Source organism: Capricornis sumatraensis, chromosome 8 (genome assembly GCF_032405125.1).
Source record: "Capricornis sumatraensis isolate serow.1 chromosome 8, serow.2, whole genome shotgun sequence".
Taxonomy (NCBI): domain Eukaryota; kingdom Metazoa; phylum Chordata; class Mammalia; order Artiodactyla; family Bovidae; genus Capricornis; species Capricornis sumatraensis.
This window is the reverse complement of record NC_091076.1, coordinates 93441665-93456340: the sequence shown is the minus strand read 5'-3', so window position 1 is coordinate 93456340 and position 14676 is coordinate 93441665. Positions and strand designations below refer to the sequence as shown.

The window sequence follows — 14676 nt, the reverse complement described above, 5'->3', positions numbered from 1 at the left end:
GACCAGCAAACAAAAGGTTTACGATCAAGGTGAAAGTACAGCACTAATGGCTGTATATTTGTGAATATACCTACATTCTATGTGTCTGTGTCCATATCTACACGTGTATCTATGCCACGTGAGCATCATGGGTGTCAAAGCCACTTGGCAGCCAACAGAAATACAAGACCAGGGAGAGCGGGATGTGAAACAGGAAGGCTCAGGGTGAGAAGGTGTAAATAGTTTGCAAGACTTCAAATGGAATCATTTCTATTTTACAGGCAGGAAGTGACTTTCTCTAGGATATACTCATTAAGACATTCTGATGTGCTGCATTTCCTCATGTAGCTTCACAAGTACCCTCATCAGAGAGGCATTTGTATCATCCACAGTTTAACTATCAGGACCCCTGGTTTAAAAAAACCTGAGGCCTCAGTGGTTAGCAGGATGCTTGAATGCAAATCCCTACTTCTTTTCACATTAGGCAAGTTGCTTAGCCTCTCAGCACTTCCATCTGTAACAGTGCTTTCAAGAAATATGTGAGTCACACACATAACCAAACTGTGTTGTTTTTTTTTTTTTAATTTGCCCATGCTGTGTGGCTTTTGGGATCCCAGTTCTCCAACTAAGCATGGAACCTGGACTCCCACAGTGAAAGCGCTGAGGCCTAACCACTGAACCACCAGGAAATTCCCTTCTGCAAGTCAAAGCAAATATTGTTAGGCATATTAAAAAAGAGAGAAGTGAGTGAAATTAAGTATAATATATTATTTAACTCAAGATATCTCAGAAATTCTCTGGTAGTCAGTGGTTAGAGCTCCATGTTTTCAATGACAAGGCAGGGAGGGTTCCATCCCATCCCTCCTCAGGGTTCTTACAAACCCTGGGGAACACCCCTCCCCACAGACACACCCACAAAAAAACAGGTATCTAAAATATTTCAATATGTAATTAATATCAACACTATAGAGATATGTTAGAATTTCAAATACTAAATCTTTGAAATCCCAGTGTTTTCCTCTTGAAATTGGAAACCTTTGAATTCTCTGCTACCTCTGGATTCAGTGGTACCTCTGAATTAGGAGGAATCACCTGCCCAGCGTTCCCTGGCTGCATGTGGCTAGTGTCTGTGACAGCTCAGACCAACAGAAAGTTTCTTCTTGATTTGGGTCTGTAAGTAGTGTCTGACTCATTGGGACCCTGTGACCCGCCAGGATCCTCTGTCCGTCCACTCGATTTCCTAGGCAAAAATACCGGAGTGGGTTGGAATTTCCTCCTCTAGGGGATCTTTCCTACCCAGGAATCGAACCCAGCTTTCCTGTATTGCAGACGGATTCTTTACAATCTGAGCCACCAGCGAAGCCCACAGCTGAGGAGGACCGGCAGGGAAACGAGGGCCTAGGCGGAGCGAGCGTTCTGTAGGAAGCCCGGGATCGGTTTGGTTCGTAGAAGCACCGAAGGACGAGAGCGCTGGAGTTGGAGTGAACCCCTCCCGCGGCCCGGCCCCGCCCTCCGCATCCACACGCCCCCTCCCTTCCCCACTGTGGGCCATCCGCCTTCCGCCTGGCCGGGAAGCCCCCTCCACACACCCGACCCTACGGAGCCCCTCTCTCCGCAGGCGGAGGCCTCTGTAACACACTGCAGCCCGGGCGTTTCTGGCGAGTGAGTCTTGCGACTTTGTCTTCAGGAAAACTCTCGGCCAACAGCTCGTCGCACGGGTCCCTCTCGCCGGCCACCCCGCACCCCCTCCGGTCGGGTCTCTCCTCTCCACCAAGGAGGAGCTCCCCTGCCGCCGCCCCGAGGCCGTCCCCAGGGCTCTGCCGTCCCGCCGGAGCCACGCCTTCTTGGCGACAGAGGGCGGGGCATGCAGATTTCAGACCGCGCTTCCGCCCGAGAAACACACAGCCAGGGCAGATGGGGAATTTCTCTTTTACAATGTGGAGAATCCAGCTTCTGCTCGAGCGTCTGGTGTAGTGCCGCCAGAGCACAGTCAACAAGGCAAAGGAAGGGGGACTTGGAATGAGCGGGACCCGAGTCACCCTGAGTGCAATATGCACGACAGCAGGACGGTGACAGCGACGGGGGGGGTGCTATGGTATCGCTTCTCGGCCTTTTGGCTAAGATCAAGTGTAGTATCTGTTCTTATCAGTTTAATATCTGATACGTCCTCTATCCGAGGACAATATATTAAATGGGTTTTTGGAGCAGGGAGTTGGAATAGGAGCTTGCTCCGTCCACTCCACGCATCGATCTGGTATTGCAGTACTTCCAGGAACGGTGCACCCCCTCGGGGGCTATCACTGAAGTACCTAAAAACAGAAATTGGCTTTCTTCACGATTGAACCACCTGGTCTAACTTTATTTTCTATGCTTTTCTGACAGTGCTTCCAATCCTGACAATTGCATAACAACTGCAACGTTTTCTCATTCTCTTTCTGATAAAGTATAACTGTGAGATCTGCTCAAACTGTATTTTTGAAAGACTACCTTTTGTCCAGCAGTCTTAGAAGGAAATTCCCCAGATTTTTGCCTGGCCCAGGCTACAAAAGGAAGGGGTGGCCAAGCTCCCACTTAATATTCCCAGTTTCCCTCCAAAGCACTGTCTTGGCTTTTCTGTCTTTGGATGTCTTCAACATTAATCAGGTGTTTGTGTTTTCTGATTTCAGGCAGTTCCTGAGGAGAGCCGCCAAGATCCACCTGGAGTCTAGGTTAATATGGTGGGCTTTAACGTCAGTGTGTGTTGGTTGTGCTGGAATTTCATTTATACAGGTGTCTGACTGACAAGGAGAGGTCAGTGCCACTGAAGAAGTTGTATTATTACTTAGAAGAGAAGAGGGCCTAAAGTAAGACTGCCGTGTCTTCTGGATACATAAGGCAGGCTGTTCAGGTCAGCACAAGTTCAAATCATGTTTAAGTCAGAGCGACTTCCCCATATTATCTCCTTTTTGTCCTTTTCCATTGACTCTGGCATTCAGTCAAGATCTAGGTGCTGGGTGCCTGTCTAAGTGCACCGGACAGTGTGGTGAGAAAGCAGCCGCTGTGGGAATTGGAACCATGATGCTGAGAAAGATTGGAGGCAGGAGGAAAAAGACAGTGGATGAGTTGATTGGATGGCATCACCAAATCAATGGACATGAGTCTGAGCAACACCAGGAGACAGTGAAGGACAAGGAAGTTTGCTGCAGTCCATGGGGTCACAAAGAGTCAGACAGGACTTAGCAACCTAACAATACCATTATCCTCTATCCTAGGACATTTTAGTAAATGGATTTTTGGAGCAGGGAGGTTGGAGTAGAACCTTACTCTGTCCCCTCCACGCATCAACCTGCTATTGTAGTGGAGAAAGTATAAACAACAGGCTTGTTATATCTTTGTTAGTGTCGTCCTCATTTTGTTCTGGGTACCTGTCTCATGTGAAGGTTTCTGTTTTGTTTTACCAACATGTGATTTTCTGTTTTCTTATTGGGGCGGTATACTTAGTACTATTTCTTGCAGCCTCATTTTTGCAGGCCTTTCTCTCCACAAGATCACAAACCAGGACCTAGTGCATTGGAGGATTTCCTAGAGAAAACATTCAAATGTTCTCCACATATCCGTGGACCAATGTTATGCAAATTTTCTTTTATCTTTCAAAACACTGTAATAAGGAGGTGTCCAAAGCCTTTAGTAGTTTTGTTTCTTTTTTTAAATACTGGATTATTTCTTCTCTCCTGTGGACAAGGCACTGCTCCCAACAGCTAACAGATCTCTGAAACAGCTTGGGTTTGCTGGAGTCCTCAAAGAGACTCTCAGCTCTAGGAATTTTTACAATTCTCGACCCCACCCAAGTGTGTTTTGCCTAAAAGAAGAAAATGAAGAACAGAAAGGTTAAGAAATTTGTGAAAGTCACCCAGCTAGAAATTAGCTGAAGTGGGCTTTCACAGATATTGTTTCCTCCACAATCTCTGAAACTTCCTTAGCACTTCCTTTACATCTCCTGGGCCTCTCACCCAAGAGGGAACCTGTCACTTGATTAAAGATAAGAGACCTGAAACTGGCAATCTCACCCGACCCTTCATCCTTTGCCTTTGCCAGGAAAGGCGTTGATAAACAAATGGCAAGGAAGAGGTGGGGCAAGATGGGGTGAAGGAAGGGGCTCAGTTTGTCAGGACAACACTGGTGCCTACCCCAGTCCAGTATCCTTTAAATGGGAACTCCAGTCTCCACCTCCACATCTAGGCTAGGACCCAGGGAGCCTTCCTCCATTAATGACCATTTTGTTTCCTGGCAGCCTCATTTCTACGGCTTTTCTCTCCACAAGATCACAACCCAGGACCTAGTGCGTTGGAGGATTTCCTAGAGAGAACATTCAAATGTTCTTACTTTGAGCATTCATGGATGGAGTGCCTGCCAGGTTGAAGGCCTCAGTGAAATGGATAAGGACCTGCCCTCATAGAGTGGACATTATAATAAGGAGTAGGGAGAAGCAGACAGTGACTCAAGAGGGTCATTTCAGATAGTGGCATAAGCCATCAAGGAAAATAAAACAAGGAAATGTGCTGGAGAGTGACTCGGGGGAGAGCTACTTTACATGAGGAGGGAGTTGCCCATGAAGGCCTCTCCAATGGTGACATCAGAGGCAAGTTTAAGTGGCCAGGAGGCAAGGAAGCATTCCAGACAGAAGGACAGACTAGCCGGGACCTACCTGCTTCCTCCCAATGGCTCCCTGACCTGGGTCAGATTCCAGCTGCTGAGTGGAGGGCCTTCCTCAGAGCTGTCTCCCCACCAGACTAAGCACTGAGCCCAGAAGCTGGTTCTTCTCAGCCACAGCTCCGCAGTGCCCAACACTGTGCCTGCCACCCAGTAGGCAATCAGGAAATCTTCCATGATTCATGACTACATGATGGATTGACTAAATATACTCAAGGGTTTCCTTGAGTGTCGGAACCAAGCACCCAGCCTTAGCTGGGAGTTTCCTGGTCTGGGGTCCCTGACACCTTGGGGGTTGGGAGGGATACCTATAAAACCCTGTACTTCCAGGCAAGGTCTGGATAATACTGAACCCTCAGGGCTTTACCGGGGAGGAGGGATTTCTTGAAGGAGACAAAGAGAGATCATGGGAGGGATGACGCTGGAGAGAGAGGCCCTCCCTTAAGGCCTGGTGGGCTGAACCCTGGGCTGAGAGTCATCATGAGTCCTGTCCTGACAAGTGAACTGGCTTGGAAAAGCCACCTCCCTCCTTGGAGCCTTGGTTTCCTCAGCATGTAATGAGGGGCTTAGTTGATTCCAGGTCCCTTTCCCCAGGACAACGCAGGCTCTGGAGTAGAGGAGGGTACAGGATGGGTGGAGTTCACCTAGGAAGCAGCCGAGGACATCCTTGTCTCCACTGCATCCCAACCGAGGACCTGTCTGAGTGCACAACTGAAGGGAGGAGAGGAGTCTGCAGGAGGAGGGATGGGAGGGGAGACGAGGTCCAAGAGCGGCTTCCGCCAGGGAATGATGACAAAGACACGAATTTCAAATTCCAGCTTTGCTTCCTCAAGAATAAAACAAATCGGGAATTCCCTGGCTGTCCACTGGATACAACTCTGTTCTCCCACTGCACAGGGCACAGATTCCATCCCTGGTTGGGGATTTAAGATCCCAAAACCAAAAAAAAAAAGAATAAAATGGGGGAAACCAAACCTACTACTTAGAATGGGTGTGAATTTAAAAAAAGAAAAACTGAGGGGAGGGGTGCTTAGATACCCTTTACTCCCGCCAAGGGCCCATTCAGAGGCAGCTCATCCAAAACCAAGTCCCAGAGCCCAGGCCAGGGCGGAAAAGGAGCAGATGCTGCCCCCTGGTGGATGAGTCTGTCACTGCCTAAGTCTGAAGCAAAGAGCAGTCTAGTCGGACAGGTTCCTTTCCTTCCTTCTGGGGTCTTTTTGTTTGTTTCTCTGGCCATGCCACCAGAGCTTGTGGGATCTTACTTCCCCTACCAGATATTGAACCCTTGCCCTTGGCAGTGAAAGCGTGGAGACCTAACCACTGAACTGCAAGGGAATTCCCCTGGAGTCATCCTTTCAGACAGGGCTTTCACTACAGTTTGAGGTTGGGAATGGAAAAGCCACCCTTTTCACTGTTTTTTGTAAGGTTTAAGATGAGATGTAAATGAACACTTTCTGAGCAGGAAATCTGATTTCAGTGACATTTCTTATGCTTTTACTGAGGGCCTAATCGGAGAAGGCTATGGCACCCCCACTCCAGTATTCTTACCTGGAAAATCCCATGGACGGAGAAGCCTGGTGGGCTGCAGTCCATGGGGTCGCTGAGAGTCGGGCACAACTGAGCGACTTCACTTTCCCTTTTCACTTTCATTCATTGGAGGAGGAAGTGGCAACTCACTCCAGTATTCTTGCCTGGAGAATCCCAGGGACGGAGGAGCCTGGTAGGCTGCCATCTATGGGGTCGCACAGAGTTGGACATGACTGAAGTGACTTAGCAGCAGCAGCAGCAGCAGCAGAAGGCCAAATAGCTGGTGCTGGGAAGGCAGAGGTGGGAGGAGGCTGGAGGCTGGAGAAGGTTGTGAAGAGGCAATTGCAGCAGGTTGTGGTGTCTTAGGAGACAGATCCACTCGGGGACAGATTCCACCATCCATCTGTACAGGAGACTGGCACTAGGGGAGACTTTGACCTCAGGAGGGCCATTGGATGATCAGGAAGGAACAGCAGCCAGAGCCCCAAGAGGGTGACAGTGCCATGGGAACAACAGCCAACAGGTGCCAGATGGGAGGAATATGCCCACCAGAGAGAGACGGGGAGGTGAGTTGAGGGGAGAAAGCCAGGCTTACACTGTGCAGGGAACTCGCTGTCAGCCAGTTATCTGAGCTGAGGGACTCTAGAGCGTTCACAACAGGGGCCAATCCCCAAAGACCTTACATGTTTGATTCAGCTTTTTTAAAAAATATTTTTTATTTACCTCGCAGCTTGGGCAAATTTTAATTCTGGACCAGGGATCGAACTCGTGTCCCCTACACTGGGAGGCAGATTCATAACCACTGGACCACCAGAAAGTCCCTGATTCAGCTTCTTGGTTTCATAGATTTCTGTCAAGTCACCCATGTTGTCTGACCCACATTGGAAGGGGGCGTAACTTTGAATGGGTGCATGCTCTGATGAGAGTTTGTCAGAATCATCTGGAGGACTTGGTAAAAACAGATTGCTCGGGCCTCCTTCCAGAATTCTGATTCAGTGTGTCTCAGGCTCTCAAGCCCAAGAACATGCATTTCTAACAAGTTCTAAGGGGATAACGATGCTTCTGGACTGGGGACCACTCTAGAGGGACCACTGACATGGAAGATGAATTCCACTCCTGGCCTGAACATATCCAGAGAAGCCCCTGGGCAGATTACTTATCTCTCTCAGCCTCAACCTCTTCTGTAAATGGGATGAAAATATTTATCTCTTAGTGTCATTATGAGAATTAAAGAGCGTAAAATGTGTGAAGGACTCAGCAAAGGGGTTGGCACAAAGTCCTCCTAGCTATTTAGCTTATCTCCATGAATAAAAAAAATCTGGCCCAGGAAGCCAGTTTCATCTTCCTCAGAAAACATACAAAATGACATATGCAAGTTGACCAACTGCCATTTCTTTTTCAATGTGTATGACTTAAAGCATTGCTTCTAACCTTTAATGTTCTCACAAGGGACTTCTCTGGTGATCCAGTGCCTAAGACTACGTGCTCCTGTGCAGGGGGGCCAGGTTCCATCCCTGGTCAGAGAGCTAGCTCCCACATGCTGCAACTGAGTGTTCACATGCTACAGCTAAAAGATCTCACATGTTGCCCACATGCAACAATGAAGATCGAAGATCCCTCAAGCCGCATCTAAGACACAGGGCAGCCAAATAAAATTAAATTTAAAATGCACATGAACAGTAGAGACACATACCTAGAGAAAAATCTTGTGGACACAACAGGGGGAAGGAGAAGGTGGGATGAATTGAAAGAGTAGCACTGAAATATATATACAGTGCGTGCATGGGTGTGTGCTAAGTCACTTCCAGCAAGTCCGACTCACAGTGATCCTAGGGACTGTAGTCCACCAGGCTCCTCCGTCCATGGGATTCTCCAGGCAAGAATACTGGAGTGGGTTACCATGCCCTCCTCCAGGGGCTCTTCCTGACCCAGGGGTCAAACCTCTAGCGCCACCTGGAAACCCCATATATACACTACCAAATGTAAAATAGGTAGGCTTTGGGTATTTGCTCCATGACCCAGGGAGCTCAGCCTAGTGGCGTGGGATGGAAAGGGAGGTAGGAGGGACGTTCAACAGGGAGGGGACATATGCATACCTATGGTTGATTCATGTTGATGTCTGGCCGAAATCAACATCGACATGGTAAAGCAATTATCCTCCAATTAAAAATAAATAAAGTACACATGGGTACCCTGTGGACCCTACTAAATGCAGATTCTGGATCGGCAGGGATTCTGGATTGTATCGTGCCCCCGAACTTCATACTTGAAGCGCTATTTGGAGGCGAGACATCTGGGGAGTGGGGCGCATTTAGTTTAAGAAGAGGTTATGAGGATGGGGCCCTCTTATTGGGATTAGCTCCCTTATGAGATGAGACACCAGAGAGCTTATTCTTTCTCTGTCTAACACATGAAGATATGGAGAGAAATCTGCCATCTGGAAGCCAAGGAGAGGGCTCTCACTGGTTGAGGACATCCAGTCTCCAGAACTGTAAGAAAATACATTTCCATTCTTTAAGCCACCAGCCTATGGCATTTTGCTTCAGCAGCCCTGGCAGCCCCTTCAAAAAAAGCCAGAGGTCTGACTTGTGCCTGCATCCTGCATTTCTAACCAGCTCCAAGGTGATGGGGCTGTAGCTGTTCACAGACCATACTTTGAGCAGAAAGGGTCTAGAACAGATTTCTAGAGAGTTGCCCACAAGGCTGTATATATTCCCTGACAAATAGTACTTCCAATGTTCTCCTGGAAGTGGACAACAGAGATATTATTATCACCCAAACCCCTAAATGGAGAAGAGCATGGCAACCCACTCCAGTATTCTTCCCTGGAGAATCCCACGAACAGGGGAAACTGGCGGGCTACAGTCCATGGGGTCACAAAGAGTCAGACAGAACTGAAGTGACTTAGCACAAACCCCTAACAGCTCTGTCCCATCAGAGGCACCTAGCAAATCAGCGTCAGATGAAAGAATGGATGAGTCAAGGTTTGTGTCTGACAGCTGGCTCCCTGGCCTTGTGGGAAGACCTCTGGACTTGGGAGACCTTTAGAAGTATCATGAGTGAGTCCAGTGCCTCTCTCCCCTGAGACTTGGTGGGTGGGAACATTTCCCCAGGGAAACGAGTGATGAACAATGAGATTATGACCAGGAATGTGCCAAAAGCAGCACCTGGTTCCCCCACAGGGACACTAACAAACCATCAGCGGGTAAATCTGAGGCCTGGGAACAGTTTCTTGAGGGACTCTCCTGGCAGTCCAATGGTTGGGACCCTGTGCTTCCAAAGCAGAGATTGGGGGTTTGAACCTGGTTGGTGAAGTAACATCCCATGCCACACAGTGTGGCCACAAATTGTTTTAATTTAAAAAAAAAAGAAAGCTAGTTCCTTGACTTCTGGATTGGAACTCCTTGATGCAAGTCTCAGTAAGTGTCCTTACCCGGAAGTTGGCGAGACCAACTGAGTCAAGGTCAGCTGGACCCAGGTAGGAAGATAAGAATGAGTGTAGGGCTCTGGAGCACCGACTCTGTAGTTGTGCCACTGGGATTTGTTGCCTTGAAGCATGTGGGATCTTTCCAGAACAGGGGCTGAACCCATGTCCCCTGCAATGGCAGGCAGATTTTTAACCACTTGACCACCAGGGAAGCCCACAAGTATTTTTTTCTTACTTTACCTATTTTGTCGTTGATCACCTGTAAGGTAGGTGGCACACCTGGGCAGGTGCTAGTAGAGAGACCCGGGTCAGAAGTCATTCTTGCCCTGAGGGCACCTCCAACTCAGAATGGAGACTAAAACACCTGTCCAAATGGGCAGGACACCAGGCAGGACAAGGAGGAAGTCTATGAGACATGAACAGATGATGGAAGTGTTGGGACCACAGCAACCCCTTCTCAGGGAAACCAAATGAGTGAGCAGATGATGGTCTGAGCACCCAGATCTGAACAGACCTCATGGGATGGGGCGGCCTGAAGAGTTGTCAGGACCAGGCTAAGCACATTTTACATGATCTCATTTGTCCCTCATCCATTTAGTCAACACATATTCACAAGAACTAAGCACATTTGGAGCACTGTCATAAGTGCTGAAAAAGGCTCAGCAAACAAAAGAGCCAGCGTGAGGAACTCCGCCCATGGCAAAGGTCATGAAGAAGGAGGCTTCAGCATACGCAAAGGCGGGATAGAGCCTCAGGAAACCCCCTGTTCCCAAGCATCTACCCCCAAAACCAGAGTCTGTTTTATGCTCTCACCTACACCTCTGACTTTACGGGGGGCTCTCCCCCATCACCATTTCTCTCAGAGAAGGAGGTAACTTGCAGCTCCAGTTAATAAAAATTCCTGGGTGTGACAAGAGTGTTTCAACTTACAAACTCCTCTGAAGCTTCTCTAGCCTGCCTGAGCGGGTTCGTCCTGCCACACGTGATTGTTTACAGCCTCCCAACCATGAGAGGCACAAGATGCTTTAAAACTTTCTAAATACAGACTCTTTTCAGAAGTTAGAAAATTATTAGTATAGTATAGTGGGTTGATTAGAAATTATATTGGTGAAGGGTTTTTCATTTGTTGAGCCAATATTTGCTGCTAAATCTCCATATTCCCTGCCCTTATAATGAATATAACTAACATATAGAAGAAATAAGTATTAACCTTTAAGATTAATCATGTTAAACTTTAGGCGAAGTAAATTCCTTTCTTGATTGTAACCCACTGCACCCTCACTCTATAGGAATGCAACTTTATTTGGAGGGTGGCACCTGGTTTAAGAAAAAATCACCCCTGGAAAAAAATAAGTTTTCTGGTTGACTGACCGTTATCAGAAAGGGCCATAAAATGTCAGCAGTCCTCATGGCCAGAAGATGATGTAAAACCCATAAGACCTTTGTATAATTTTATAAGAAGCACCTGATTGTGACAAGGGTCAGGTCTGCTGACCCTGCGTGACTTTGTATTCATCCCTATGTATAACAAAAAGTATATAAGCAAACCTGAAAAATAAAGAAATGGGATCAGTTTCTGGAAAGACTGATTCCCCCGTGTCGTTCTTTCTTTCCCCTTCTGGCTGAATTCCCATCTGGAACATGGGTACTCACCAAGCCTGCTAATTTTGCCTGGGCTTCTAAGATCGGACCGGGGAGGCCTCAGTGCCTCCTCTCCTTCGGGAGAACAGAAAGACGCCTGTGGCCTATGTAGGTGGTGATTGGTATTCCACGTAAACCAAGTTGTTATTCAGCCTCTTTTTCTCCACTAATATTTCCTACTTCCATCCGTTTCTAATCTCTCTATATATCTGTAATTAAATAAGTTTTTCCCTAGGATGCCGATTCCGTCTCCTCTTCAAATTACCCTGGATCCACCGAGGCTGGACCCCGGCAATAATACAGCACTATTGGCTGTATATTTGCGAATATACCTACATTCTATGTGTCTGTGTCCATATCTACATGTATAGCTATGCCATTTGAGCATTATGGGTGTAAATCTGACTTGGCGGCCAGCAGAAATACAAGACCAGGGAAAGTGGGATGTGAAACAGGAAGGCTCAGGGTGAGTAGGTGGAGATAGCTCACAACACTGTAAAATGGTATCATTCCTATTTTACAGGCAAAATGTGACTTTCCCTGGAGTGTACTCATGAAGGCATTCCCATGTGCTTGCATTTCCACATGTGACTTCACAAGTACTCTAATCAGAGAGGCATTCTTAATCATCCCAATTGAAATATCAGGAGCCAGCCAGTTCAGTCACTCAGTCGTGTCCAACTCTTTGTGATCCCATGGACTGCAGCACAGTGGGCTTCCCTGTCCATCACCAACTCCCAGAACTTACTCAAATTCATGTCCATTGAGTCAGTGAGGCCATCCAACCATTTCATCCTCTGTCATCCCCTTCTCCTCCCGCCTTCAATCTTTCCCAGCATCAAGGTCTTTTCCAGTGAATTGGTTCTTAGCATCAGGTGGCCAAAGTATTGGAACTTCAGCTTCAGCATCAGTCCTTCCAATGAATATTCAGGACTGATTTCCTTTATGATGGACTGGTTTGATCTCCTTGCAGTCCAAGGAACTCTCAAGAGTCTTCTCCAATACCACAGTTCAAAAGCATGAATTCTGGACCCCTGTTTAAAAAAACCTGAGGCCCCAGTGGTTAGCAAGATGCTTGAATGGGAATCCTGATTTTGTTTCACATTAGGCAATTGCTTAGCCTCTCAGCACTTCCATCTGCACCAGTGCTTTCAATAGAATTATGCGACTCATACAAGGTAACTTTTTCCCCCTTTGGACATGCTGTGTGGCTTTGGGGACCCCAGGTTCCTAGCCAAGGATGGAACCTGGGCTCCTGCACTGAAAATACTGAGGCCTAACCACTGGACTGCAATTCCATCCTGCAGATAAATTTAAATATTCTTAGGCATAAAAAAAAATAAAGAGAAGCAAGAGAAATTAAGTTTAATATGTTCTTTAACTCAAGATATTTCAGAAATGCTCTGGTGGTCCAGTGGATAGAACTCCATGCCTTCGATGACAAGGGCCTGGGTTCCAACCCACCTCAGGGTTCTTCCAAACCATGCAGAGGCTCCTCCCCAGAAAAAAAAGATATATCTAAAATATCATTACAATAGGTAATTAATATAAAAATTACAGAGATATTTTACAGTTTTTAATACTAAGTCTTTGAAAGCCCATGTGTGTTTTACACTTTCAATACCTCTGAATTGGGAGGAACCACCGGCGGGGCGCTTTCTGGCTGCATGTGGCTAGTGGCTGTGACAGCTCAATCAATAGAATGGTGGTGGTGGTGGTTGTTTTGTCGCTAAGTCCTGTCTGTCTTTTGCGACCCCCTGGACAGCAGGCTGCCAGGCTACTCTGTCCATAGGATTTCCCAGGCAAAAATGGCAGAGTGTGTCGCCATTTCCTTCTCCAGAGGATTCCCTGACCCAGGAATCGAACCCAGGTTTCCTGCATTACAGGCGAATTCTTTACAATCTGAGCCACTAGCTTAGCCCACAGCTGAGGAGGCGGGGTAGGGAAACGAGGTCCTTGGCGGAGGGAGCTTTCGGTAGGAAGCCCGGGATCGCTTTGGTTCCTAGAGGCACCGAAGGACAAGGGCGCTGGAATTGCAGTGAACCCCTCCCGCGGCCCGGCCCGCCCTCCGCATCCACACGCCCCCTCCCTTCCCCACTGTGGGCCATCCGCCTTCCGCCTGGCCGGGAAGCCCCCTCCACACACCCGACCCTACGGGGCCCCTCTCTCCGCAGGCGGAGGCCTCTGTAACACACTGCAGTCCGGGCGTTTCTGGCGAGTGAGTCTTGCGACCTTGGCTTCAGGAAAACTCTCGGCCAACAGCTCGTCGCACGGGTCCCTCTCGCCGGCCACCCCGCACCCCCTCCGGTCGGGTGTCTCCTCTCCACTAGCACCAAGGACGAGCTCCCCTGCCGCCGCCCCGAGGCCGTCCCCAGGGCGCTGCCGTCCCGCCGAGCCACGCCTTCTTGGCGACAGAGGGCGGGACATGCAGATTCGAGACGGCGCTTCCGCCCGCGATCCACAAAGCCAGGGCAGATGCGGAATTTCTCTTTTACAACGTGGAGAATCCAACTTCTGCTCGAGCGTCTGGTGTAGTGCCGCCAGAGCACTGTCAACGAGGCCAAGGAAGGGAGACCTGGAGTGAGCGGGGACCCGGTCACCCTGAGTGCAACATGCAGGACAGCTGGACGGTGACAGCGACGGGCAGTGCCACAGTATCGCTTCTCGGCCTTTTTGGCTAAGATCAAGTGTAGTATCTGTTCTTATCAGTTTAATATCTGATACGTTCTCTATCCGAGGACAATATATTAAGTGGATTTTTGGAGCAGGGAGTTGGAATAGGAGCTTGCTCCGTCCACTCCACGCATCGACCTGGTATTGCAGTGCTTCCAGGAACGGTGCCTCCTCTCGGGGACACTTACTGAAGTACCCAAAGGCAGAAACTGATTTTTCTCCGGAGTCAGCCAAGTCTTGAACTTGGTCTCTTCTGTTTCTACAGTTTTGGAGGTGTAGTTTGAAGTGTCTGTTTAAGCCTCTATTTTCCTGAAAACCATTTCTTTTTTGCCTTACAGTCTTGGGAAACTGGTTTTCCCGCTTTCATTTGTCACTTTATGCATGCTACAAAAGGAGCGAGGGTCGAAACTCCCACTTGATATCCCCAGTCCCTCCGGAGATGTCTTTAGAACAAAACCAGAGTACTAGCTTGAATCTTCTGTATCTATGCCCCTGCCTTCTATTGAGATCTCTAACATTACTTCTGTGTTTTTGTGTTCTGTCTTCAAGCAGTTCCTCCTCAGAGACACCAGATTCCACCTGGAGTTGAGTTTAAAATGATGGGCTTTCCACTCAGTGTGTCGGTTGTACTGGGATTTCATTTATCCAGGTGACTGACTGACAAGGAGAGGTCAGTGCCACTGACAGAGTTGTCTTCTTCCTTAGAGTTCCGAAGAGAAGAGGGCCTAAAGTAAGACCAC

The 14676-nt window shown here is 48.2% G+C and overlaps 2 non-coding genes across 2 annotated transcripts; both read left to right on the top strand.

Moving 5' to 3' along the window:
- The first annotated feature begins 2076 nt into the window (after positions 1-2076).
- LOC138084943 (U2 spliceosomal RNA) lies at positions 2077-2267 on the top strand. Its single transcript, XR_011145338.1, has one exon. It is a non-coding gene; the product is annotated as a U2 spliceosomal RNA (small nuclear RNA).
- Positions 2268-13919: 11652 nt separating this feature from the next.
- LOC138084948 (U2 spliceosomal RNA) lies at positions 13920-14111 on the top strand. The gene has a single exon (XR_011145343.1). It is a non-coding gene; the product is annotated as a U2 spliceosomal RNA (small nuclear RNA).
- Positions 14112-14676: the final 565 nt, after the last annotated feature.